Genomic DNA, 26,259 nt, shown 5'->3' with positions numbered 1-26,259 from the left:
TTTTCCATAAACATGGAAACGTTTCAAGAAATGTGTGTATCCACATGAAACCACTGAAACCGCTGTAGAATAACAGAGAAAGACAATCTCGTCAATAATGGCATACAACCTCTAGGGGCGCACAGTCTATAATGTGTATCTCACTGTAGCAGCAGCTTAAACCCTTGGCTTTGCGGGGAGGTTTGCCATGTCGATGAATAAAATGATGAAACCTACAGTATACAGGCAAATGCAGAGCTGTTCAGCAGGGCTGATGGTCTCCCTGTAGCCTACAATATAGAACGTTAACTATAGGTGACATTCCTGATATCATCCACTTCCATGATCTTTAGACATGTTGCAAACACATCCCAGCGTATTGGCCGCTCCTGCACATCACAGCACAGGCTAAATGATGCAACATAAATATACATTATATAAACTCATGGCATAAATCTGTTTTTATTGGAAAAAGTCGCGTCAAGTAAGCTAAAGTCTTGTTGGAGTGGACACGAGCGGATATCACAGACATCACAGTGCAACCGCGTGTTCCTCAAACCTCTCACTTCCCTATTCACGTTGTATTTACGAGGGCTATATATAGGGCAAGAGAGTATGTCGGTTACACTCAGGGTTTCCATTTCATTTCATTTCATTTAGTCCAATATTAAAATATTCCAGAATTGCATGTTGTATTAAAAATAAATATAATTTCTATCTAACACGTTAAGCCTGATTTTGTTTGTGTTATTGTAAAAATGTAGCCGCCGCTAAGCCTTCTGGGAAATATCCGATGAAGGGAGGGGAGGGGTGGATGGGAAGAGTCAGCTGTCAGTGGAGCCCTGAGGATGTTGTAGGCTATACGCTGTTCTCTGTGTCCACGTTGCTGACGGTGGTAAGAGGAGCATTATATTTTGCTGCAAGATCCCCACTGCTGTAGCACGAACGTTACTGCCATGATTGTTATTGTTGCTGGTGGAGAGAGGTGGGGCTATGGCGTCATCGTTTCAGGAAAGATGCGTATGGGTTGTAAACACGGAAATGCAAGGGTGGCGTCTTCAGATTTAATCACTCTGGGACCCGTTTTGAAAAATTAGCGTATACTCCCAGAACGTATAGTCCCAGAACGCGGTTCCATCTGGACGAAACGTCTATATGACAAAAAACTTTAGCGGATACACCTAAACTCATCTCCGTGTGGACATGGCCTTAATCTCATAGCAGTTAATGTTTTGTACCTTTGGACTCACTGTATGCTGTCTACACAAGAAGGCTAGCAATGCTTGAATTAAATGACTGATGAAACATGGGTTGCCCCCCCTCCCCCCCCCCAAAAAAAATCTAGATTTGCATACACATCAGCAAGGCTAATGTTAACAATAAGGCCACTGGCCACTCACACACAACTACACAACAAATACAGTTTGCTCTGCAACAACAACCCCAGGCATGTGCACAGATAGACCACAGGAGGCGCTCAAGCACCTGCCCATTTGGCATCGCCCATCACATGTCTAATACTGCCTTGTCATGGTAGAGCTTCGCTTTATTATTGATCTTTGATTAGCCTTGATTATTACTTGCCAGCTCTTTCCTTAGTGACCTGCCCTCTGCTATAGATGGCAGCTTAGAGGTATGTAGATATACAGGTATGCCTGATCCAGATCCTTGATGAGTCAAGGTGTTATGACTTCCTTACTGGATTGTGAACAAACAACAATGCTGTCAAGCAGGTGCTTTCCGTGATGAGACAACCAGATAGGAGCCTCTCTGCATAGCTCTCACAATGCCAAGTTAGATGTGCTTTTGTTGGTATGCAGAAATTGGCTGTAGATGCAGTAGAGGCAGGTTTTCATGATGAGTTCTTCCTCCTCTGTGGTCGCTGAAGTCATCTGCTGCAGTGTTGGAATGAAAGGCTGCAGACTCACGGCCCTCCATGGCACAACACATTGTTGCCCAAATCCCTGCTGTAACATGAAGTTTGCACTGTGGAATAGCAGTCAATACAGAGCAAACTAGTCCTGGTCGCTGCACTAGCTGGTCAGTCGGGGCGCCTGGTCGAGGTGGAAGAGAACTGGGGGGAATAACGTGATCCTCCCACCACGTGCTACGTCCTGCCGGTGAAGCTCCCCGCTGTCAGGTGAAAAAAATCGGCTGGCAACTACGCATGTGTCGGAGGAAGCATGGTGCTAGTCTACGGCTCTCCCCTGATCGGCAGAGGGTGGAGCAGCGACCGGGGCGGCAAGGGGGAAATTGGCCATGTACAATTGGGGAGAAAATGCGGGGGGGGACGATTCTTGAAAGTTGTGAATTGATTCAGAATTGTGGAAGATAAGAATCGTGATTCCGACATGAATGGATGTTCTTCCTGACACCCTGAAGCGTGAGCTTATCTCTTCCAGGCTTAACCCACCCATCTGGCTGCCCTTTGTAGCCCTTCATCATCCTCCCCTCTACTGTAGCTGCTTTCTGCTGTCCTTCATCATCCTCCCCTCTACTGTAGCTGCTTTCTGCTGTCTGTCTCTGAGCTGCTTCTTCCTATTCTCCCTGCTGCCTCCAGTCCCATCCCCCTCGTCTGACTCCTACACACACACACACGCACGCAAGCACACACACCACACGCACATGCACACGCACACTCTTTCTATTGGGTTTATTTTATTTATTTCAGTAAACATACAGTACAGTAGATTGCAGAATTATGTCTTTTTCAATCAAATGCTCTTAATTGTGTATAATTAAAATGCTCAGTATATATACACACTGCTATGAGAGCAATCAGCGTACGTCCGTACGGCTGTCCGTCCGTCCGTACGATGTTTGTTACCGCGATATCTGAGGAACGCCTGGACGGAATTTCATCAAATTTGCCTCAAACATCGACTTAGACTCAAGGATGATCTGATTAGATTTTGGTGGTCAAAGGTCAAAGGTCAAGGTCACTGTGACCTCTCGAACGCCATTTTCAAGCTTGTTAACGCGATATCTGAGGAACGCCTGGACGGAATTTCATCAAATTTGCCTCAAACATCGACTTAGACTCAAGGATGATCTGATTAGATTTTGGTGGTCAAAGGTCAAAGGTCAAGGTCACTGTGACCTCTCGAACGCCATTTTCAAGCTTGTTAACGCGATATCTGAGGAACGCCTGGACGGAATTTCATCAAATTTGCCTCAAACATCGACTTAGACTCAAGGATGATCTGATTAGATTTTGGTGGTCAAAGGTCAAAGGTCAAGGTCACTGTGACCTCTCGAACGCCATTTTCAAGCTTGTTAACGCGATATCTGAGGAACGCCTGGACGGAATTTCATCAAATTTGCCTCAAACATCGACTTAGACTCAAGGATGATCTGATTAGATTTTGGTGGTCAAAGGTCAAAGGTCAAGGTCACTGTGACCTCTCGAACGCCATTTTCAAGCTTGTTAACGCGATATCTGAGGAACGCCTGGACGGAATTTCATCAAACTTGTCTCAAACATCGACTTGGACTCAAGGATGAACTGATTAGATTTTGGTGGTCAAAGGTCAAAGGTCAAGGTGCGCTCTCCAACGCCATTTTCAAGCTTGTTAACGCGATATCTCAGGAATGCCTTGACGGAATTTAATCAAACTTGTCTCAAACATCGACTTGGACTCAAGGATGAACTGATTACATTTTGGTGGTCAAAGTTCAAGGTCACTGTGACCTCTCACACACCCAATTTCCAAGCTCTGTAACGCAACATCACAGGAGCGCCTTGACGGAATCTCTTCCAATTTGCCTCAAATGGCGATTTGGACTCCAGAATGAACTAATGGCGGAGGCATAAGTCCGCGTTGCGGTCGTTCTAGTTGGCTCTGTGAGTGTGTGTACTGTATGTATTTTTGGCTGTGTGAGTGTGTGTACAGTATGTGTTTTTGGCTGTGTGAGTGTGTGTACTGTATGTGTTTTTGGCTGTGTGAGTGTATGTACTGTATGTGTTTTTGGCTGTGTGAGTGTGTGTACTGTATGTATTTTTGGCTGTGTGAGTGTGTGTACAGTATGTGTTTTTGGCTGTGTGAGTGTGTGTACAGTATGTGTTTTTGGCTGTGTGAGTGTATGTACTGTATGTGTTTTTGGCTGTGTGAGTGTGTGTACTGTATGTATTTTTGGCTGTGTGAGTGTGTGTACAGTATGTGTTTTTGGCTGTGTGAGTGTGTGTACTGTATGTATTTTTGGCTGTGTGAGTGTGTGTACAGTATGTGTTTTTGGCTCTGTGAGTGTGTGTACTGTATGTATTTTTGGCTGTGTGAGTGTGTGTACTGTATGTATTTTTGGCTGTGTGAGTGTGTGTACTGTATGTATTTTTGGCTGTGTGAGTGTGTGTACAGTATGTGTTTTTGGCTGTGTGAGTGTGTGTACTGTATGTGTTTTTGGCTGTGTGAGTGTATGTACTGTATGTGTTTTTGGCTGTGTGAGTGTGTGTACTGTATGTATTTTTGGCTGTGTGAGTGTGTGTACAGTATGTGTTTTTGGCTGTGTGAGTGTGTGTACTGTATGTATTTTTGGCTGTGTGACTGTGTGTACTATATGTATTTTTGGCTGTGTGAGTGTGTGTGCGTGCGTGCGTGTGTGTGTGTGCGTTAGGTGTTGTTAAATGATAGGATGCACCACTTCGATGATGATGATGATGATGATGAGTATCTTAGCCACAAAGGGAGCAGGCTGACTGCCAGACACTTTCCTCTGCAATTAGACTACACTAACCACAACACACACACACAGGCACACACGCACGCACGCAATGCATGCACACACACACACACACACACACACACACACACACACACACACACACACACCCTAGAGATGGTAGTTGTTGACGGTAGTAGCTGTAGTTATTTAAAAAGATCATATAATGTAAACACACACAGATTATATACTAGACACTTCAAAAAGGATGCAAGACATTATGTTAAAGACACACGTGTGTGTGTGTGTGTGTGTGTGTGTGTGTGTGTGTGTGTGTGTGTGTGTGTGTGTGTGTGTGTGTGTGTGTGTGTTTGTGTGTGTCTGTGCGTGCGTGCGTGCGTGCGTGCGTGCGTGCGTGTGTGTGTGTATTCTTTCAGTGTGTGTTTTTTCACATTTGCATAGATGGACAGTGCGTCTGCCTTTGTTTGCAGCCTGGTCAGCCTGGTCAGCAGATAAAACGTTAGCATTTAAAATTAAATCCACAGAATGAGTTGATTTATTTATTTGCACATATTAAAATAAAAAACAAACCAAAGGAAATAAGTGGATAAAAAAGATTGTGCAGGTAGAGACAGGAAGCCCTGATGGCTTATGGGAGGTCTCTTACCTAAGAAATTAAACCAATATTAACAACAATTTCATCAAGGCATACAATTTTTACAAAAACAAGAGAAAATAACAGATAGGTAGAATATCAGGTTTCTGAAGCAGAAATACTTTGCATATCCCGTTTATAGATGCATGTATATCAAGGTCATATCGTCTGCTATTGAAATAGAGCGGAGGTCAGTGGGCGTTGTGGTCGGGTTGGATGGACTAGTAAACACTTGTCTTTCACACGTCCCAGCGTGTTCAAAGTCTACATTTCAACCCTAAGTCACATTTAACATTTTTGTTATTTGTTAGTTGTTTCACTTTTTAACCTTTGTTTATCCAGGGGAGTCTCACTGAGAGCAATGCTCTCTTTTTCACATTCACACACACATTCCATGCCAGGCTGCTCTTCATTGATTTCTCATCAGCGTTTAATACCATCCAGCCCCATGTCCTGGTAGATAAACTACTCAGCACGTTTGGTTTGGATGCATGTTTAGTGGGCTGGATCCTTGACTTCCTTACTAACAGATCTCAAAGAGTAAGAGTTAATGGGATTTTATCTAGCATCTTGTCATCCTCTACCGGCTCGCCTCAGGGCTGTGTCTTATCCGCCTTTCTTTACATTCTTTACACCAACGACTGTCGTGGCCTGTATAACAACAGATTCATCATTAAGTATGCTGACGATTCTGTCATCGTCAGCCTGCTTAAGGATGATGAGGACGGCCACGGGCAGGTTATCGATGATTTCCTGTCCTGGTGTAATGATGCTTTCTTGCAGATCAATGTCTCGAAAACAAAAGAAATCTGCATTGATTACAGACGTTCCCCTCCTGCACCTCAGAACAGTGTTTTTAATGGTCAGAACGTGGACCTTGTCACCAGTTATAAATATCTAGGCACGATAATTGACGACAAGCTCAAATTCGACCTGAACACTGACATGTTGTGTAAAAAAGGTCAACAACGTCTACATTGCCTGAGGAAGCTTGCAAAGTTCCAAATTGATAAGACTCTGATGAAACTGTTTTATAGTGCCTATATCGAGTCAGTCATTTCCTTTTCCATTGCCTGTTGGTATGGTAACCTGTGTATTAAGGATAAGAATTCCCTCGGAAAAATTGTGAAGGTGGCATCTAAAGTAGCCGGTATCCATCTGGACAGCCTCGACCATGTCTTTAACAGACAAGTACTTAAGAAGGCTTTGTCCATCCGTTCAGACGCAGCCCACCCTCTAAGCTCGGAGTACAGGCTCCTTCCTTCAGGTCGTCGACTGTGTGCCCCACGGGCCACAAAAAATAGGCACAAGTTCTCCTTTGTCCCTGTCTCCATTCGAGCATTGAACGCTGCTGAGGGAAGGCAGTGATGGTTTAGTGTTTTATTATCATTTTTTACTTTCAGCCTCCGCCGCTGTTTGTATTGTTTTATTGCTTCTATTGATTTTATGGTTTCTATTATTTTATTGTTTTTAACTATTGATTTATCTTTCCTTACTTTGTGCACTTTACTGGCCATTCGTGCACTTTATTCTACTACCTCACTTTACCGGTCGCTGCGTGTCTGCACTTTACTGATCGCTGTGCACTTTACGGATCGCTGTGCACCTTACTGATCGCTGGGCACTTTACGGATCGCTGTGCACTTTACGGATCGCTGTGCACTTTACCGATCGCTGTGCACTTTACCGATCGCTGTGCACTTTACCGATTGCTGTGCACTTTAATGCTACCTTGCACATTATCGGTCATTGTGTGCCACAAACAAGGTCCTTGATGTTTATTTAGCCTTTTATTTATTTTAACTATAGGCATGTAACATTTAACATGCTACTTGTGTTGTTTCTTGTCAATGTTCTTATTTGTATGTCTATATGCTGCAACTCAATTTGCCCTTTGGGACACTAATAAACTTGAACTTGAACTTGAACTTGAACTTGATTCACACCTGGAAGCTGACCAGTACAACCACAGTCTGAGCTGCTGGCCTCTGAGCAGCTCCACTGGAGCAGTTGGGGTCAAGGGCCTTGCTCAAGGGCACCTCAGTGGTGGTAATGTCACTTTCCACACCCAGATTTATCCTGCCAGTCCCGGGGATTGGACCGACGACCTTCCGGTCACAAGCTCGCTTCATTGGTCCACCACTGCCCCTAAACAATCAAAGTTGTTAAAGTTGTTTTATTTGAATTTAACATTGGAGAGGCGGCCATTTCCTTTCAAATGTACGTTGAGATTGTAGGATTGTACAGAAACGTAAAATGCAGACGTTTTATTGTAGTGGACTGGGTTGTTGTGTGTGTGTGTGTGCGTGCGTGCGCGGGTGCGGGTGTTTGGTGTGTGTTTGTACATGCATTTCTAAATGTATACTTTGGTACACACTGTGGGCCCTATCTTCCGACAGGCGCTATCCCCTAATAGCGCTTGCGCACCTGTTTGCGCGTGCCTTAAGGCAGGGAAGATAGCACTCCGCTTTGCGCCGTCTGGAATTTCTTTTCTTTTCAATTTCTTCTTGGGCCTTGTGAATACCTAGAAGGCCCTGACGGTTCGCAACTGATACATACACACACACACACACACACACACACACACACACACACACACACACACACACACACACATAATATACATACTTCCACACATTCACATATTTACATATATGCCACATATCTCAGTCAGCAGCATTGCATCTTCCGCTGTGTGTGTGTGTGTGTGTGTGTGTGTGTGTGTGTGTGTGTGTGTGTGTGTGTGTGTGTGTGTGTGTGTGTGTGTGTGTGTGTGTGTGTGTGGAATGCAGACTGCACAAGAAAGGCCAGATTTACTGGCGGAAACACATTGCCAAGAACAGGAGTGGTCAGATTAATCACTTGTGCGTGTGTCTGTGTTTAATGCATTTATCCTGCACATGTTGCATCAGTACTGTGTCATATTTGTCTATGTCATTCAATAGCACTACATCAGTATGATTGCAACACAGAATTTTGTGACCTTTTGGATCACATATTTTAAGTTGTAACACTCTGCTCTTTGGATGAATCTTGTATGAAATGTGCTATACAAATAAACTTACCTTGCCTAAAATTATACTAATTTCTATTTGATTTAACTGCATTTTCTGTATTAATTAAATCGAATTTGATTAAGGTTGTGTGTTTGTCCCTCGCTGTTTGCCGCCTGGCTCAGCCTCACAGTGGCGGCCATGTTGTCGGCTGTTTAGATCTTTGATTACAGGACTGCTGCCACAATTTGTGTACAACTGACATTTTGCTGGTGTGAGGAAGAAAGAGAGAGGCAGGGAGAGAGGGGGGGGGGAGAGACACACACAGAGGGTGAGAGAGACAGAGGGAGAAAGAGAGGGAGAGAGAGACACAGAGGGACAAAGAGAGAGAGGGGAGAGAGAGACACACAGAGGAAGAAAGATAGAGAGGGGGAGAGAGAGACACACACAGAGGGAGAAAGAGAGAGAGGGAGAGAGACACACACAGAGGGGGAGAGAGACACAGAGGTAGAAAGAGAGAGGGAGAGAGGGGAAGAGAGAGACACAGAGGGAGAACAAGAGAGAGGGGGAGAGAGACACACACAGAGGGGGAGAGAGACACAGAGGTAGAAAGAGAGAGGGAGAGAGGGGAAGAGAGAGACACAGAGGGAGAACAAGAGAGAGGGGGAGAGAGACACACACAGAGGGGGAGAGAGACACAGAGGTAGAAAGAGAGAGGGGGAGAGAGAAACACAGAGGGAGAACAAGAGAGAGACACAGATGGAGAAAGAGAGAGGTGGAGAGAGGGGAGAGAGAGACACACACACAGAGGAAGAAAGAGAGAGAGGGGGGAGAGAGAAAGGGCCAGAGAGAGAGACACACACACACAGAGGGAGAAAGAGAGAGAGACACACACAGAGGGAGAAAGAGAGAGAGGGGGAGGGAGAAAGGGGCAGAGAGAGAGAGACACACACACAGAGGGAGAAAGAGCGAGAGGGACACACAAGGCTCTTTCACACACAGATCGTGGCAAAAAAGCAGTTTAGGAGTCTCGCAAAGCTCGCAGCCTCGCCACAGAAATTGCTTTCACACAGAGCCAAGCAGCACGGCCACATTCCCGTGCTGCAGTGTACTTTCAGGTGAAATCCCCTGCTCCCGGATTGAAAGGCGAGCACCACTCGCATGGTGGGCGGACTCGCCTTAATATCAAAACGCATGCATCTGCTCCTCAGACCAACTCGCCACAGACAGCTAGCCCTCTGAAGCTTATTATTATATCCGTTAATTTTACCTACTAATGTCAACATCGTTTGAGCATAAAGCCTAACCGCACGGAGCATTCCTCCTGGCGTCCCTGCAGTCATGATTGTATAGGCTACTTTTTTTACTTTCACTCGTGCACTTTCTTGCTACATGAGGTGATTTCCCCTGTAATTTTTTTATGAATGAGCTGACCATTCGCACCTTTTCCGGCTTGCTGCGACGACGCTTTCAAATGGAGGCGGGTTGCCAGGTAACCCGGCGCTGTTACTACCTACCGTGGCGGGACAAAAGGCGTAAAACAATTATCCACCAACGCGCGTTCACGACTTTCACATCGGAGGCGCGAATCCTATTTTCCGTGCATTTTTCGGCTTTCAAGGCCGGTGTGAAAGAGCCTACAGAGGGAGAAAGAGAGAGAGGGGGAGGGAGAAAGGTTCAGAGAGAGAGAGAGACAGAGAGACACGGAGGGAGAAAGGGAGAGAGAGAGAGAGAGACACAGAGGGAGAGAAAGTAGAGAGTGCGTAAAGTCAACAACAGGTTACTGTGTGATTATACTGTAGATGAGGTTTACCTGTGTGTGTGTGTGTGTGTCTGTGTGTGTGTGTGTGTGTGTGTGTGTGTGTGTGTGTGTGTGTGTGTGTGTGTGTCCTTGTCTGTCTCCATGGCGATGGGAATGCCAATTTGAGCTGAAGGGAGGAAGAGGAGTGCTGTGATCTTCCTCCACGCTGAGCGACAGAGCTTTTATTGGCTGAACACCAGAATGCCTGTTCTTCTCATTGGTCAGACTTGAAAAATGACCCTTTGGCCTTCTTATTGAGGAGTATACAATGAAATTGAGAGGGAGACAGAGAGAGACAGAGAGAGAGATGTTTTCCGCCCAGTTGTTGTGTATCCTGCTGTTGAACTTTTACACCACTGTGTGGGTGTGGGGGGTGTGCCTGAGGTAAAATGTCATTAAAGCAATTAAGTGAATTTGAAATTAAATTAAACAACACTTCAAGGTTATTTGTGGGATAGCCTTTGTGTGTGTGTGTGTGTGTGTGTGTGTGTGTGTGTGTGTGTGTGTGTGTGTGTGTGTGTGTGTGTGTGTGAGGGGGTGTCCCTACATTCCTGACATTTCACAAGGAGACCATCAAATTACGTACTGTCTGTATGCCCCCTCTCTCTCTCTGTCTGGATCTACCAGACAGAAGAGGAGAAGGGAGGAGAGATATGGATGGAGAGAGAGAGAGTGATGGAGGGTGTGTGTGTGCGCGCACATGTGCGTGTGTGTGTGTGTGTGTGTGTGTGTGTGTGTGTGTGTGTGTGCGCACATGTGTGTGTGTGTGTGTGTGTGTGTGTGTGTGTGTGTGTGTGTGCACATGTGTGTGTGAGTGCATGCATGCGTGTATGCTAAATGTTTTTTTGGCCATTTACACACGCGCACACACACACACACACACACAAACACACACACACACACACACACAGGCATACACTTTGCTGTCACATTATTTAGTTGCACACATAGACTACAAAATATTGGTTTGTGGACTCCCCTTTTAAAGCCTCGACTTTGGCATTATGACCGTGGCCATCTTGTTTTTCTTAGCTCGCTCAAGTCCAGGGGTTTCCCACAGAGCCGCAAGCTCCTTGGCTTCATCACTGGACAGGCCACCTTTTAAACACGATTTCAGATGGAAGCTTGTCTTTATTGTCACACGAACACACTACAACACATGCATGCGGCCACAACACACACTCATGCTGATGGTGGCCGGTGAAATATGTCCTCTGCATTTGACCCATCCAGGCTTGTCCTTTCCTCCGAGGGGCAGGCCAGGAGCAGTGGTCGCTTTTTCTTTCCAGCGCCCGGGGACCATCATTGGACCATCATTGGATCAACTTCAGATGTCGTCGTCACTGGTCGGATGACTATCTTCTGGATGTTTTTAGTGGGGGGTTATGTACGGAGGAACCCCCTGGGGGGTACGGGGAGAACATGCAAACTCCACACAGAAAGGCCCTTTCGATGAGATAGCCCACCTGGGCAGTAGGCACTGAAGATATGGGGGGTCACAACTCCAGCGCCCACAGCGTCCCAGGCAAGAATCAAACTCAGGACCTTCTAGCTGTGAGGCGACAGCGCTACCGACTGCGCCACCGTAGCCACCTGTCAATCATGCCCCAAAGCATAGTCTGCGTTATTGTCTATTTGACTCTAAATGGGACCATAGTTGATTATTAGGAAAGTGTTTACTGAGGTCATACATCAAGTGAGAGCTAAGGTCATTTTCCCATTGGCTTCTATACAATCGGCTTCTTTTTGCAGCCAGTGGAGTCGCCCCCTGCTGGCCATTGAAAGAATGCAGGTCTAAGGCACTATACCTATACAGCATTGGCTTCACTTTTCACTAGCGGAGGTTGCCCTTTGGATTCATCCTGGCCAGTATATCATGTATTAGGGACATATTCTTTTCTTTTTTCAGATTCTTTTTTAACAATACACAAACAAAACAAACAAACAAGCAGTCACATGAAAAAAAAATTAACATAAACTATTTACACATACTGTACATATTATCGATGCTCAATATTGCACCATGGTGCCACCAGCTCCACAAGGTGCTTATGTGCTTGTAGGGGACATTGTGCATGGGAACCCATGACAAGCCATGCAAGTCAACCGTCGCCCCTAACCTCATCAAGGTAGGCTAGAAACGGGTCCCAAATAGTTGCACATTTTTTAAGTGAGTTGGTCCTCAGGAACCTAAGTTTCTCCATCCGTATGAATGGCCTGGTAATAGGTCTTTGATGGAAGTATGACTGAGGTCATGTCTGTCAACCACAATTGAAAAGAAGGTGAAGAGGGGGATTTCCATTCCTGCAGAATTCGTTTTTTGAATTCTGAGTCAGAGACTGCTGCACAGCTGCAGGGAAGTTCAGAGAGGACTCGGAGCAGCCGAAGATGGCGAGTTCTGCCTCCGGCTGAAGGGTTAATTTGTACATCTTAAGAGTACCAATCAAATATTTTGGCCCAGAATGCCATTAGTAAGGGGCAGAACCAGAATCCATGAGATAGTGTGCCCTCTGAAACTTGACACCTATCACAGTGGTGAGACAGAAGGGAAGATCTTGTTTAATGTATGCTTGAAGACGGTGAGCGATTTTAAATTGGATCAGCTGGTGTCTGCTATTAACTGAGCAGAGTTGTACCACAGACAGACTCCTTTCCCATATGATGTCAGATGAATCAATCCCAAGTTCCCCCTGCCATGCTTCTCGAATCCTCTCAGTAGAGGCCGTGTTGCAGTTGTCAAACAGACATCCAAACCTAGAGATGAGATGTTTGGAGTGAGGAGGACTCAGCAAAAGATTTAAAAAAAAGCATGTTCATTTGGGAGCGCTTCAAAGGTGCAAATCTTGGATCGAACATAGTTTCTGATCTGCAGGAATCTCAGCCAGTTCGTGCCAGGCAACTTAAACTTCCTGTTCAGTAGATCAAAGGATGCAAAATGACCATCTAGGTATAGGTCTTTGATGGAAGCCAGACCCTTCTCACTCCAGGCATGGTAGTTTATATCCGACCAAGGGGACAAAAAAGAGTGATTGAAACAAATTCAAGATTCAAGATTCAAGATTTATTAAGTGTCCCAAAAGGGCAAATTGGATTGCAAAAAGCGTAGTACAAAGTACATACATAAAAACGAATAAGACAATAAAGACATTGTAAAAACAGTCTAGAGCAGCAGTTTAAAGTGCAACACAATAGTTAAAGTGCAAATGACAACAGTAGCAACGATCTAAAGTGCACAGTAGAGATATAAAGTGCATAGTAGCAAAGTGCAGTTCACTCTCAGCAGCACATATATATCACAAGAAAGAGCTACAATGTATCATTGTATTAAAGCACAAAAGAAAAACCTCGGTCTAGACCAAGGGCAGACAAAGTATATAATACAGATATACTGTACTGTACCCCTAAGAATAAATAAAGATAAAAGAATAAAAGAATAAAAGGATAAAATAAATAAAATAAAAATAAATAAAATAACAGCAACGGCAGATGAGGGGACATTACATTTGTACCCCAGCAGCGTTCAACGCTCTGATAGAGACAGGCACAAAGGAATTTCTGTATCTGTTCTTTTTAACTATGGGGGCACGAAGGCGGAGCCCGGAAGGAAGCAGCTCATATTCGAACCTCAGAGGGTGGGCATCATCTGATCGGATGGACACAGCTTTTTTCAGCACCTGATTGTTACAGATCAGGGGCCGGTTGCACCAACTGGTCTTACACTGGTCTTAAGCTAAGTTGGTCGTAACTTTACGACCTAACAGCTACGCCGGTTGCACCAAGACGACTTAAGCCTTATTTTCACTAAGACCAGGCATAACTCCTACGCCTCGTCAGGAGGAGGCGTAGCAGAGATCTCCGCGGAGACCTTTTTGACCGTCATCGTCGTAACACCGCCAGTTCGCCGTCTTTGAAAGCACGACGTTAGATTATAACTAACTAGTTGTGTGGCTTAGCCTTCCCAAATGTTGCCGTTACTTTTTTAGAATGTAATACATAGAATTGGGAACGTTACATTCAATTTCATTCAGACTCCCTGACACTAATCGCCGCCGCCATTTTCCCCCGGGGCTTCCACAGGAGGAGGGGGGTGGGAGGAGGGAGGGTGTAGTGACGCACATACAGTAGTGGGTGACGGCGCGAGGCACATGTGGGCCAATCAGAGGGCATTCCCCGACAATTCACATGAACGCGCATTGCTACGACCAGCGTAGTTAAGACCAGAGTAAGCCGTGTTGGTGCAACAGGCGTAAATCCATGGTCTTAACTAAGACCGACGTAGGAGTTACGACCAGGCATAGTTAAGACCAGTTGGTGCAACCGGCCCCTGGTCCAGGCTTCTGAACTGGGTTCCGGCTATTTTTGAAGCCACCTTCACTATTCTCCCCAGGGAGTTCTTGTCTATAGTACAAAGATTACCATACCAGCAGATTATGGAAAATGAAATGACAGACTCCACAAAAGCACTATAGAACATTCTCATCAGAGTTTTATCAACCTGAAATTTGGCCAGCTTCCTAAGGGAGAAAAGGCGCTGCTGACCTTTAGTACACAGCATGTCGGTATTCAGATCATACAGAAATGGACGGAAACATCTGGTAGGGTCAAAGACATATTCTTATATTGAACCAGTATGTCATGTATTAGGGACATATTCTTATGTTGAACCAGTATGTCATGTATTAGGGAGATATTCTGATGTTGAACCAGTGTGTCATGTATTAGGGACATATTCTTATGTTGAAGCAGTATGTCATGTATTAGGGACATATTCTTATATTGAACCAGTATGTCATGTATTAGGGACATATTCTTATATTGAACCAGTATGTCATGTATTAGGGACATATTCTTATGTTGAACCAGTATGTCATGTATTAGGGACATATTCTTATGTTGAACCAGTATGTCATGTATTAGGGACATATTCTTATATTGAACCAGTATGTCATGTATTAGGGACATATTCTTATATTGAACCAGTATGTCATGTATTAGGGACACATTCTTATGTTGAACCAGTGTGTCATGTATTAGGGACATATTCTTATGTTGAAGCAGTATGTCATGTATTAGGGACATATTCTTATATTGAACCAGTATGTCATGAATTAGGGACATATTCTTATATTGAACCAGTATGTCATGTATTAGGGACATAATTCTTAAATTGAACCAGTATATCATGTATTAGGGACATATTCTTATGTTGAACCAGTATATCATGTATTAGGGACATACAGTATTCTTATATTTAATCAGTATCATGTATTAGGGACATATTCTTATATTGAACCAGTATGGCATGTGTTAGGGACATATTCTTCTAGATTATCAGGCCACACGGCCTGATAATCTAGTTTTGTGGGACTCTGGCTGCCTTGCGCCTCAGGGGTAATATTGTATGAGCTGGTGCCTTGGGGTTAATGTCTTAAGAGCTGGTGCCTCGGCGGTTAATGTCGTATCAGCTGGTGCCTCGGGGGTTAATGTCATATCAGCTGGTGCCTCAGGGGTTAATGTCATATCAGCTGGTGCCTCAGGGGTTAATGTCATATCAGCTGGTGCCTCGGGGGTTAATGTCGTATCAGCTGGCGCCTCAGTGGTTAATGTCATATCAGCTGGTGCCTCTGGGGTTAATTTCATATGAGCTGGTGCCTCTGGAGTTAATGTCGTATCAGCTGGTGCCTCAGGGTTAATGTCGTATCAGCTGGTGCCTCAGGGTTAATGTCGTATCAGCTGGTGCCTCTAGGGTTAATGTCATATCAGCTGGTGCCTCGGGGTTAATGTCGTATCAGCTGGTGCCTCGGGGTTAATGTCATATCAGCTGGTGCCTCTAGGGTTAATGTCGTATCAGCTGGTGCCTCTAGGGTTAATGTCATATCAGCTGGTGCCTCTAGGGTTAATGTCATATCAGCTGGTGCCTCTAGGGTTAATTTCATATGAGCTGGTGCCTCTAGGGTTAATGTCATATCAGCTGGTGCCTCAGGGTTAATGTCGTATCAGCTGGTGCCTCAGGGTTAATGTCATATCAGCTGGTGCCTCGGGGGTTAATGTCATATCAGCTGGTGCCTCAGGGGTTAATGTCATATCAGCTGGTGCCTCAGGGGTTAATGTCATATCAGCTGGTGCCTCGGGGGTTAATGTCGTATCAGCTGGCGCCTCAGTGGTTAATGTCATATCAGCTGGTGCCTCTGGGGTTAATTTCATATGAGCTGGTGCCTCTGGAGTTAATGTCGTATCAGCTGGTGCCTCAGGGTTAATGTCGTATCAGCTGGTGCCTCAGGGTTAATGTCGTATCAGCTGGTGCCTCTAGGGTTAATGTCATATCAGCTGGTGCCTCGGGGTTAATGTCGTATCAGCTGGTGCCTCGGGGTTAATGTCATATCAGCTGGTGCCTCTAGGGTTAATGTCGTATCAGCTGGTGCCTCTAGGGTTAATGTCATATCAGCTGGTGCCTCTAGGGTTAATGTCATATTAGCTGGTGCCTCTAGGGTTAATTTCATATGAGCTGGTGCCTCTAGGGTTAATGTCATATCAGCTGGTGCCTCAGGGTTAATGTCGTATCAGCTGGTGCCTCAGGGTTAATGTCATATCAGCTGGTGCCTCAGGGTTAATGTCGTATCAGCTGGTGCCTCTAGGGTTAATGTCATATCAGCTGGTGCCTCAGGGTTAATGTCGTATCAGCTGGTGCCTCTAGGGTTAATGTCATATCAGCTGGTGCCTCAGGGTTAATGTCGTATCAGCTGGTGCCTCTAGGGTTAATGTTGTATCAGCTGGTGCCTCAGGGTTAATGTCGTATCAGCTGGTGCCTCTAGGGTTAATGTTGTATCAGCTGGTGCCTCAGGGTTAATGTCGTATCAGCTGGTGCCTCAGGGTTAATGTCATATCAGCTGGTGCCTCGGGGGTTAATGTCGTATCAGCTGGTGCCTCTAGGGTTCATGTCATATCAGCTGGTGCCTCGAGGGTTAATGTCATATCAGCTGCTGCCTTGAGGGTTAATGTCGTATCAGCTGGTGCCTTGGGGGGGTTAATGTCGTATCAGCTGGTGCCTCAGGAATTAATGTCGCATCAGCTGGTGCCTCAGGGGTTAATGTCGCATCAGCTGGTGCTTTGGGGGTTAATGTCGTATGAGCTGGTGCCTTGGTGGGGTTAATGTCGTATCAGCTGGTGCCTCAGGGGTTAATGTCGCATCAGCTGGTGCCTTGGGGGGGTTAATGTCGTATCAGCTGGTGCCTTGGGGGGGTTAATGTCGTATCAGCTGGTGCCTCAGGGGTTAATGTCGTATCAGCTGGTGCCTTGGGGGGGTTAATGTCGTATCATCTGGTGCCTTGGGGGGGTTAATGTCGTATCAGCTGGTGCCTCAGGGGTTAATGTCGTATCAGCTGGTTCCTTGGGGGGGTTAATGTCGTATCAGCTGGTGCCTCAGGGGTTAATGTCGTATCAGCTGGTGCCTCAGGGGTTAATGTCGTATCAGCTGGTTCCTTGGGGGGGTTAATGTCGTATCAGCTGGTGCCTCAGGGGTTAATGTCGCATCAGCTGGTGCTTTGGGGGGGTTAATGTTGTATCAGCTGGTGCCTTGGGGGGGTTAATGTCGTATCAGCTGGTGCCTCAGGGGTTAATGTCGTATCAGCTGGTGCCTCAGGGGTTAATGTCGTATCAGCTGGTGCCTCAGGGTTAATGTCATATCAGCTGGTGCCTCAGGGTTAATGTCGTATCAGCTGGTGCCTCAGGGTTAATGTCATATCAGCTGGTGCCTCTGGGTTAATGAGGAGGGGTGAGGGGGTGTCTGTGGGGGTGGGGGTGGTGTGGTCTGACAGACACTGCCTGCCCGCCTGGGCATGATTCCTTATGGGGGCACAGTGCAGTGGTAGCGCTATCGCCTCACAGCTAAGATGTCCTGTGAGCGCTGAAGGAGTGTGTGCCCATCCGCATGTCCTCGAGTGCCCACCGCCCGGGTGGGGTCATCAAAAAGGGCCTTTCTGTGTGGAGTTTGCATGTTCTCCCCGTGCCCCCTGGGGGTTTCCTTCATATAGGAACCCCTCACCAAAACATGCAATATCCTGGTCGCTGAAGTGGTGCCTCGTCTGGTCATTTGGGGCGCCTGTTCGGAGGAAGGGGAACTGGTTGGAATAGCGTGATCCTCTCACGTGCTATGTCCTACCGGTGAAGCTTCCCCTGTCAGGTGAAAAGAAGCGGCTGGCTAACTGCCCATGTCTCGGGGGAAGCATGGAGCCAGTTTCAGCTCTCCCCAGATCGGCAGAGGGTAGAGCAGCAACCAGGATAAGAAAATAATAATAATAATGCACTAATGGGGGATAAAAATGGCATAAAACATTTTGAGGATTTTTTTTTTAAAGAGAAATGATTTCATATAACCAGTTTTGTGAAATATTCAGTAAAAGTATCATAAAATAAGAGGTTGGAGGGTGGGATGAAGGAAGAGGAGAGGTATAAAGTCCCTTTTGTTTTTACCAAGGGGGCACAAAGTCTCTCTATCCGTTTCTCTCTCTCTCTCTTCCTCTCTCTGTCTCTCTCCCTCTCCCCTCAATGTCCCTCTCTCTCTGTCTTTCTCTCTGTCTCCCTCCGTCTCTCTCTGTGTCTCCCTCCGTCTCTCTCTGTCTCCCTCCCTCCCTCCCTCCCTCTCTCTGTCTGTCTGTCTCCCTCCCCCTCCCTCTCTCTGTCTGTCTGAGTTGTGGTGAGGTGAAATGTATCTTTGGCAGGGGGTGAAGGAGGAGGAGGAGTGGAGGAGTTGGGGTTGACCACAGTACAGCCGTATGGCAATCCCCGGTTACCTAACGCACACACACAGACACACACACACACACACACACACACACACACACACACACCCTAGCGACATGATATAGATGTGTGTGTGTGTGTGTGTGTGTGTGTGTGTGTGTGTGTGTGTGTGTGTGTGTGTGTGTGTGTTTGTTGAGGAGTTTTAGAAGGAGAATGAACAGGTGTGAAGACAACCTGATTCTGCTATTTTGGACAGAAAGAAAGAAAGACAGCGAGAAAGAAAGAAAGAAAATGAGAGAGGGAGGAAGGAGGGATGGAAGGAGTATTTGTTTGTGTATGTGTGCGTGTATGTGTGCGGGAATGTGTCTGTGCACACGTGTGCGCGTGCGTGCATGTGTGCGTGCGTGCGTTCGTGTGTGTGTGTGAGCACGCATGTGTGTGCATGTGCTGTGGTCTCCTTTAACCCTCCAGGCTTCTTGCTGGTGGGTGGTGGGTTGGGGTTGGGGGTGTGGGTGGGATGGAGGTTCCCCCAGCAGGGTGCCTGGTCTGTGGCCAGCCGGCCTGGGTGTTGCCCCTTCCTCCCTGCGCTCTGCCTGAGCGACAAGGAAAACAGCTTGACAGCACAGCCCTGGGCTGAAATATGAAAATGTCTGAAAATATCTGAAAATATTTTTATAATTGGCTTCAGGACGGCCAAGGTCACAGCCTGCTGGCTCTGCTCTTCTCTTTACATCCTTTTCTTTAGTTATTTGGGGCGTTCGTTTGGCTCACACTGTTATCCAGGTGCAACACTCCACTCAGACTCCAGATTTGGGACTCGTGAACAAGTCATCAGTCATCAGACATAGCCTACCTGCAGTCATCAGACATAGCATACCTGCAGTCATCAGACATAGCCTACCTGCAGTCATCAGACATAGCCTACCAGCAGTCATCAGACATAGCCTACCTGCAGTCATCAGACATAGCCTACCAGCAGTCATCAGACATAGCCTACCTGCAGTCATCAGACATAGCCTACCAGCAGTCATCAGACATAGCCTACCTGCAGTCATCAGACATATACCAGCAGTCATCAGATATAGCCTACCTGCAGTCATCAGACATAGCCCAGTCATCAGACATAGCCTACAAGCAGTCATCAGACATAGCCTACCTGCAGTCATCAGACATAGCCTACAAGCAGTCATCAGACATAGCCTACAAGCAGTCATCAGACATAGCCTACCAGCAGTCATCAGACGTAGCCTACAAGCAGTCATCAGACAAGCAGACATCAGACATAGCCTACCAGCAGTCATCAGACATAGCCTACAAGCAGTCATCAGATATAGCCTACCTGCAGTCATCAGACATAGCCTACCAGCAGAAAGTCAGGTTGCAAGCACACTCGAAAATATTTAAAAACTCACTGGGTGCAGGGCAAGCACGAGATATGAAAAAGAGAAAAGCCAGCACTCCAAATGTCTTTTTTGTTGATTTATTTCCTCATATACCTGGGCAGCAGCAACGAACGTTTCAGTCAAAGACCTTCCTCAGCGTTGTGCTGTGTCAGGCAAAAAAGACGGCTAAATACAGTCATGCCGGAAGTACAATCAATTAGGAAATATGGTACAGGTATATGAGGAAATAAATCAACAAAAAAGACATTTGGAGTGCTGGCTTTTCTCTTTTTCATAGCCTACCAGCAGTCATCAGACATAGCCTACCTGCAGTCATCAGACATAGCCTACCAGCAGTCATCAGACATAGCCTATCTGCTACTCTTTCAGCCTTTTCCAGTTCACCTCCAGAAGGCTTTTTGTTTGGGTCATCACCTGGCAAGAGATTTTTAACTCAACACTGCCAAAGGTTTGGGATTTTAAGACCTGTTACATCCATATTAGAGACTTGCACCCTGCGGTTTCAATTTGCTGAGTGCGGAACCAAAACAAACCAGGGCAGCGGACCAAACCATTGTGAGACATATGGGAAGGGGGGCAATCTTTTTAAACTTAAAGCACATTGTTTTGCATTGCTTTTACATTACATTGCTTTTTGTTGGACTCTGTTGTCTGTTGTTTGTTGACATTAGCATAGTTAGCATCCACCCTGACCCTGTCGCATCCTCATACTGCCCCTACACTACCCCTACTGGTGAATATTGCATGTTGCGTTCATGTAGCATTAATTTCTGAGGACGTGCCCAACCAACACTCCAAACGGATCGTGTAGGATCGGCCTACACGAGGCAGCCATCAGGCACACGTGAACGCGTAGTTAACAGCAAGTACATCTGTGCCCTTAATGTGGAGAAACAGCACTAACAATACCACTGGCATGAGAACGAGGCAACAATCAGCTCCACCATGCTCTTTTTTGTTTATGATAATTATAGCAACGTATCGCTATTCATTTATATTAATGTCTAAAAATGTTCATGTTTAACCGGAATTGAATAGAAGAAGAGTCAGACCAGTGATTAACATTACATTGAATGAACCCAATATCACGCCAAAGCGTGCAGTGTCGGTGTCACGTTTTGCCTCAGTACAGCATGTCAATTTGAATGACGTCCCCGGGCAGCGTGTCATTAAAGGCAGGTGTGCGTTAAACGGTTTTAATGTCACTTCACAGGGACGCGTATACGGACCTCGGCTAAAAGCCGTCCTGCCGCATCACCGTCGTGCCAATAACCATGGTAAAGTACGCCCTCTCATGTAAGATTGCTTAATTATTTCCCGGTCAGTTAATTTGAAAACATTGAATTAGGCTACGTCTCAAGGTCGGTTACGGTTATGTTTATAGGCAAGTAAAACAGCGTGGTTAGCGTTAGGGTTTGGTTGTAGTTAAATTAATACGAAAAAAGTACATGGCTTACGCTGGGGATCAAACTCCAGTCTCCAGCACACAAGGTAATTTGAACGCCTCCTCCCTCCACCACCCCACACAACTACATGCTGCTCTTTTCTCGGGAATGTGCAGACAGTAGAGAGATGTTTTCAACATGCTTCTGCAAGTGAGTGTGTCTGATGTTGGCAGGGTGTTTGTGGTGGGACCAGACTGAAATCCAGCCATGTTTTCATAAACAGACACAGGTCATATTTTTAACAAAAGCATACTGGGTGTGTGTGCATGTGTGTGCGCGTGCGCCTGCGCCTGCGTGTGCATGTGCGTGTGCATGTGTGTGTGTGTGCGTGTATGTGCACATGCGTGCGTGTGCGTTTGTGTGTGATGTGTGTGCTGCTATAGGCTGGATGAGTGTTAAAGGACCTTCCAGAGATGGAGAGTCAGCGTTGCCAGCGTTGTGTATAGTCCAGTGTTTGTGTGCAAAATGTGAACAATGATGTGTGTGCATGGATATGAGTGTGTACAGCACAAACCTGTGCGTGTGTGTCTGCGTGTTATTTGATTTATATGTACAAGTTTAATAAAAGGTGTGAGTCCCTGTGTGTGTCTGAGTGTGTCTGCAGGGTCTTGAAAAATATTCAATGTTGAACAATCAATTTAGGGAAAATGAAGGCCTTTTAAAAGTATTTAAAAAAGTCTCAATTGCCATTTGAGAGGTATTACATTTTGTAGATATCGTGCTGATGGTGTTAAATGAGCATTATGATCCTCATTGTGATCATCCCATATCATGCGATGGCATGCCCCTAAATTGAATCGATATCGTATCGTGGCAGACTTTGTGATATCAGCAAATATCGTATCATTGTCCAAAGAATCTCTATAATATCCTATCATCATGAAACTTGTGATTTACACCCCCCTATCACTGATGTGACGAAAGTGGCGTTGAGGTCTTAAAAAGGTCTTAAAAAAGGTCTTAAAGGGGCCATATTATGCATTTCTTAATTTTGTATCATGTTGTTACAATCTTGGATGGTGAACCCCCCCCCCCCCCCCCTCCCTCCCCTCCATGAAGTCTCGTAGACGAGATGGTACGGGAAACAGAAACAGACAGGCGATCTCTGCTTTGGATACTAAATTTGGTAATTGTAAAACAATTATATCAATGAGCAACAGATTGTCAAAACGAATTTGACCATTGATGAAAAACGTGACTTGGACGTAACAAGCAAGCTAGATATATCAACATCCGCCTAGCTATCTACAGCTCTGCTCGGCCCGGGCTGCACCGGGACATTTCCTTCGGCGGCTGGCAGGGCATCACGTACCGCGGCCGCCGTAACGTTACCCCCCCGGGGTCCGCCCACTATGCCGATGTTATGTTTAGGCATGGGGGTGGGAGAGGTAGGTTTAGGGTTAGGGTCTGGGGGAGGTTAGGTTTAGGCGTCTGTCTGTCTATCTGTCTGTCTATCCATCTATCTATCTATCTATCTATCTATCTAGATAGATAGATAGATAGATAGATAAGTCAAGTCAAGTCAAGTTTATTTGTATAGCACATTTCATACACAAAGGCAATTCAAAGTGCTTCACATAAAATGGTTGACACAAGAAAATAAAAGAAGAGAATAAAATAGACCCCTTATACAGCTGTCAACATTGGAGCTGCGTGCGCATCATGTAGGCAAAAAGCCGTGAGCCCAGCATTGACAGACACAGAGAGCTGTGTAAAAGCCCCGCTGTTCTGTCCAGGACCAAGGTGGGGAAGGCCGCTGGACCGGACGGCATTCCTCCCCGAGTTGCCAGGTCCTGCTCTGAGCTGCTTGCCCCTGTGATGACAGATATTTTTAATATGTCACTGCAGCGTCGCATTGTTCCAAAAGGTTTCAAGGAGTCCATTGTAGTCCCAGTCCCAAAGAAATCTCCTGTCACATGTCACAATGATTACAGACCCATTGCACTAACATCAGTGTTTATGAAATGTCTGGAGCGTTTAGTGCTGGACTACATTAAATGTCAGATTCCTTCTACTCTTGATCCTTGGCAGTTTGCTTATAGGAAAAACAGATCAGTTGAGGATGCAGTCTCTATAGCTCTGAACTCTGTATATGAACACCTGGATAGAAGTAAAGCTCATGTCAGAATGCTTTTCATAGACTATAGCTCTGCTTTTAATACGATCATTCCCTCACTTCTGATCCGTAAACTGCAAAATCTTGCCTGTGTGATGCTCTTTGTGAATGGATTTTTAGCTTTTTAATTATGAGGCCTCAAAGAGTCAGGATCAGAAATAATCTGTCTGATATACTTGTTCTGAGCACTGGCTCGCCGCAAGGATGCATTCTTAGCTCTTTCTTGTTTACTCTTTTTACCCATGACTGTATCGCTCACTACCTCAACAACCTGATAGTTAAATACGCGGATGACACCACTGTCATTGGGCTCATTAGCTCAAATGACGAGTCTAACTACAGATCTGAGGTTGAAAAACTTGTCAGGTGGAGCGAGGCCAACAACCTAATTCTCAATGCCTCCAAGACAAAGGAGCTCGTCGTCGACTTCCGCCGTAAAAAGGCACCTCACCACCCTATAATAATCAATGGTACAGAGGTTGAGATGGTGAAAAGTATCAAATTTCTTGGTGTCACTATTTCGGATGATCTTAGCTGGCACTCAAATACCAAAGCGATTGTTAAAAAGTCTCAGCAACGTCTTTTCTTCTTAAGAAGACTTAAGGAGTTCACCCACAACAGCCAGATCCTTGTTAACTTTTATCTCTGTATTATTGAGAGCATTCTCACTAGTTCCTTCACTGTATGGTTTGGTAATCTTACTGTTAAGGAGCGAAAATCCTTAAATAGGGTAGTGCGCCTTGCCCGCAAGATAACTGGTGCCAACCTGCCGGCTCTAGAAGAGCTCTATAGCTCCAGACTTCTGTCCCGGGCCTCCAGTATTATCAGGGACCCTGCAGGTCACCCGGCCGCCAGTCTTTTTGAATTACTCCCTCTGGGTAGACGCTACCGCTCCATTAAGTGCTCCACTTTTGTAAGCGCGGTTTCGGTGCTGTGATGGGGGCGAAAGCCTGATTGGAGTTTATCTAGGAGATCGTTTGAGGTTAGGAATCTATTGAGTTGCAGGTAAACAACCTTTTCAATTATTTTGCCTATAAAGGGGAGATTAGATATTGGTCTGTAGTTACTGATTACCGATGTATCAAGGCTACGCTTTTTTAGTAAGGGTTTAATAGCTCCAGTTTTCAAGGACTCAGGAAAAGTGCCAGTCAGAAGGGAGCTATTAACACATTGAGTGCCACAGCGCTTCAGTAAAATTGTCTGGAGCCTGTGCCAGATTCACTTCCATTCAGTTGAAAACAGCTATAGAATTTTTTCTATTAGGGCTATATTGACAGGGCTGGACTCTAATGAAACATTGAACACTCCTGCTTCTTCCAAAGAAGAAATTTTGTTTCTAGACAGTTCCATTATGAAATGACAGCCTCTGAAAGAAGTGCACTTTCAAGGGTTTTCTGCTGTTTTTTTTAACTTTTCAAGATATAGTCACTTTTATGAATACTTTTTGCACTCTAATTTCGAGCACATTCACTGACTCTGGCTGGTGTTTTCTGATGTGGTGGCGTGGTGTAGTTCTGTGCAGCCTGCTCCCCCCCCCCCTCCCCTCCACCTCTGAGCTGCGGGCTCCTCCCCACACGCACAGTCTGTTTTCTCACAGACTCCGTTTTTGCCCCGGACGGATCCTAGCGCAACAAGGAAATGCCAACGCGACTGAACGAAAAGGTTTGGCCGTTCGGCTTCGGGTGCTGGCTTTCTGGCAGGGAATCGTGTGGAGAAACTATATGCAGATAGATAGAAGCAGAAGAGCTCAGTTGTGGGCGCGGATGCAGCCGAGCCAACTGTCCGCTGCAGACAGAGCAATCTATACGGCTCTGGCTGAAGCATGCATCGGTTTCCCCTTTGATCACGTCTTTCCCTGCTTTCTCCTGCACAAAGTAAAGGATCTGAGGTGGGTGGCGCAGCTCCCGTGTCGATGTTTAAGGTGGCGCCGTGTGATCCCTTGAAGGGATTCATGCTCACTGGCTAGGTACGACCTTAAACAGCAGAATTATGGAATAATATGAATTATGATTTTAGGACGTCCACAGACGTCCTTGGCACTCCTCGTTACTTTTTTTTAGGACGTCCAGAGACGTCCTTGGCACTCAATGTGTTAACTATTTGCAATAAGTCAGACGACAAGCAGTTATAAACGCTTTAAAAAAAACTTGTTGGAAGGGTGTCGAGAGAGCACGAAGATGGTTTAAGGCCTTGCACAGTTTCCTCTAAAATATCGTGGTCGATAGCGCGGAACTGGGACAAATTTATCAAGTTAGGGTTCTGTGGGTAGGGTGATGTCATATCATTTCTTAGTGTGGAGCCACTAATAGCTTGCCTGATATTAATAATGTTGTCTGTAAAAAAGGCAGCAAATTCATTACATTTGACAGTGGAGAGAAACTCAGGTGCTACCCGAAGAGGCGGGTTAGTCAATCTATCAACTGTGGCAAATAGAATGCGTGCATTGTTCACATTTTTGTTAATGATATCGGA

At 45.8% G+C, this 26,259-nt stretch overlaps 1 protein-coding gene across 1 annotated transcript in view; it reads left to right on the top strand.

The window, feature by feature from the left end:
- Positions 1–26,259, top strand: part of bbs9 (Bardet-Biedl syndrome 9) — a gene marked incomplete at both ends in the record, with an annotated part of 588,136 nt that overhangs the window by 539,068 nt on the left and 22,809 nt on the right. The gene's annotated exons all lie outside the window — the stretch shown is intronic.

The sequence above is a fragment of the Poromitra crassiceps genome, assembly GCF_964638095.1.
Source record: "Poromitra crassiceps genome assembly, chromosome: 1".
NCBI classification, from domain to species: domain Eukaryota; kingdom Metazoa; phylum Chordata; class Actinopteri; order Beryciformes; family Melamphaidae; genus Poromitra; species Poromitra crassiceps.
Note: the sequence above shows the minus strand (reverse complement) of the source record. Positions and strands in the feature narration are given on the sequence as shown.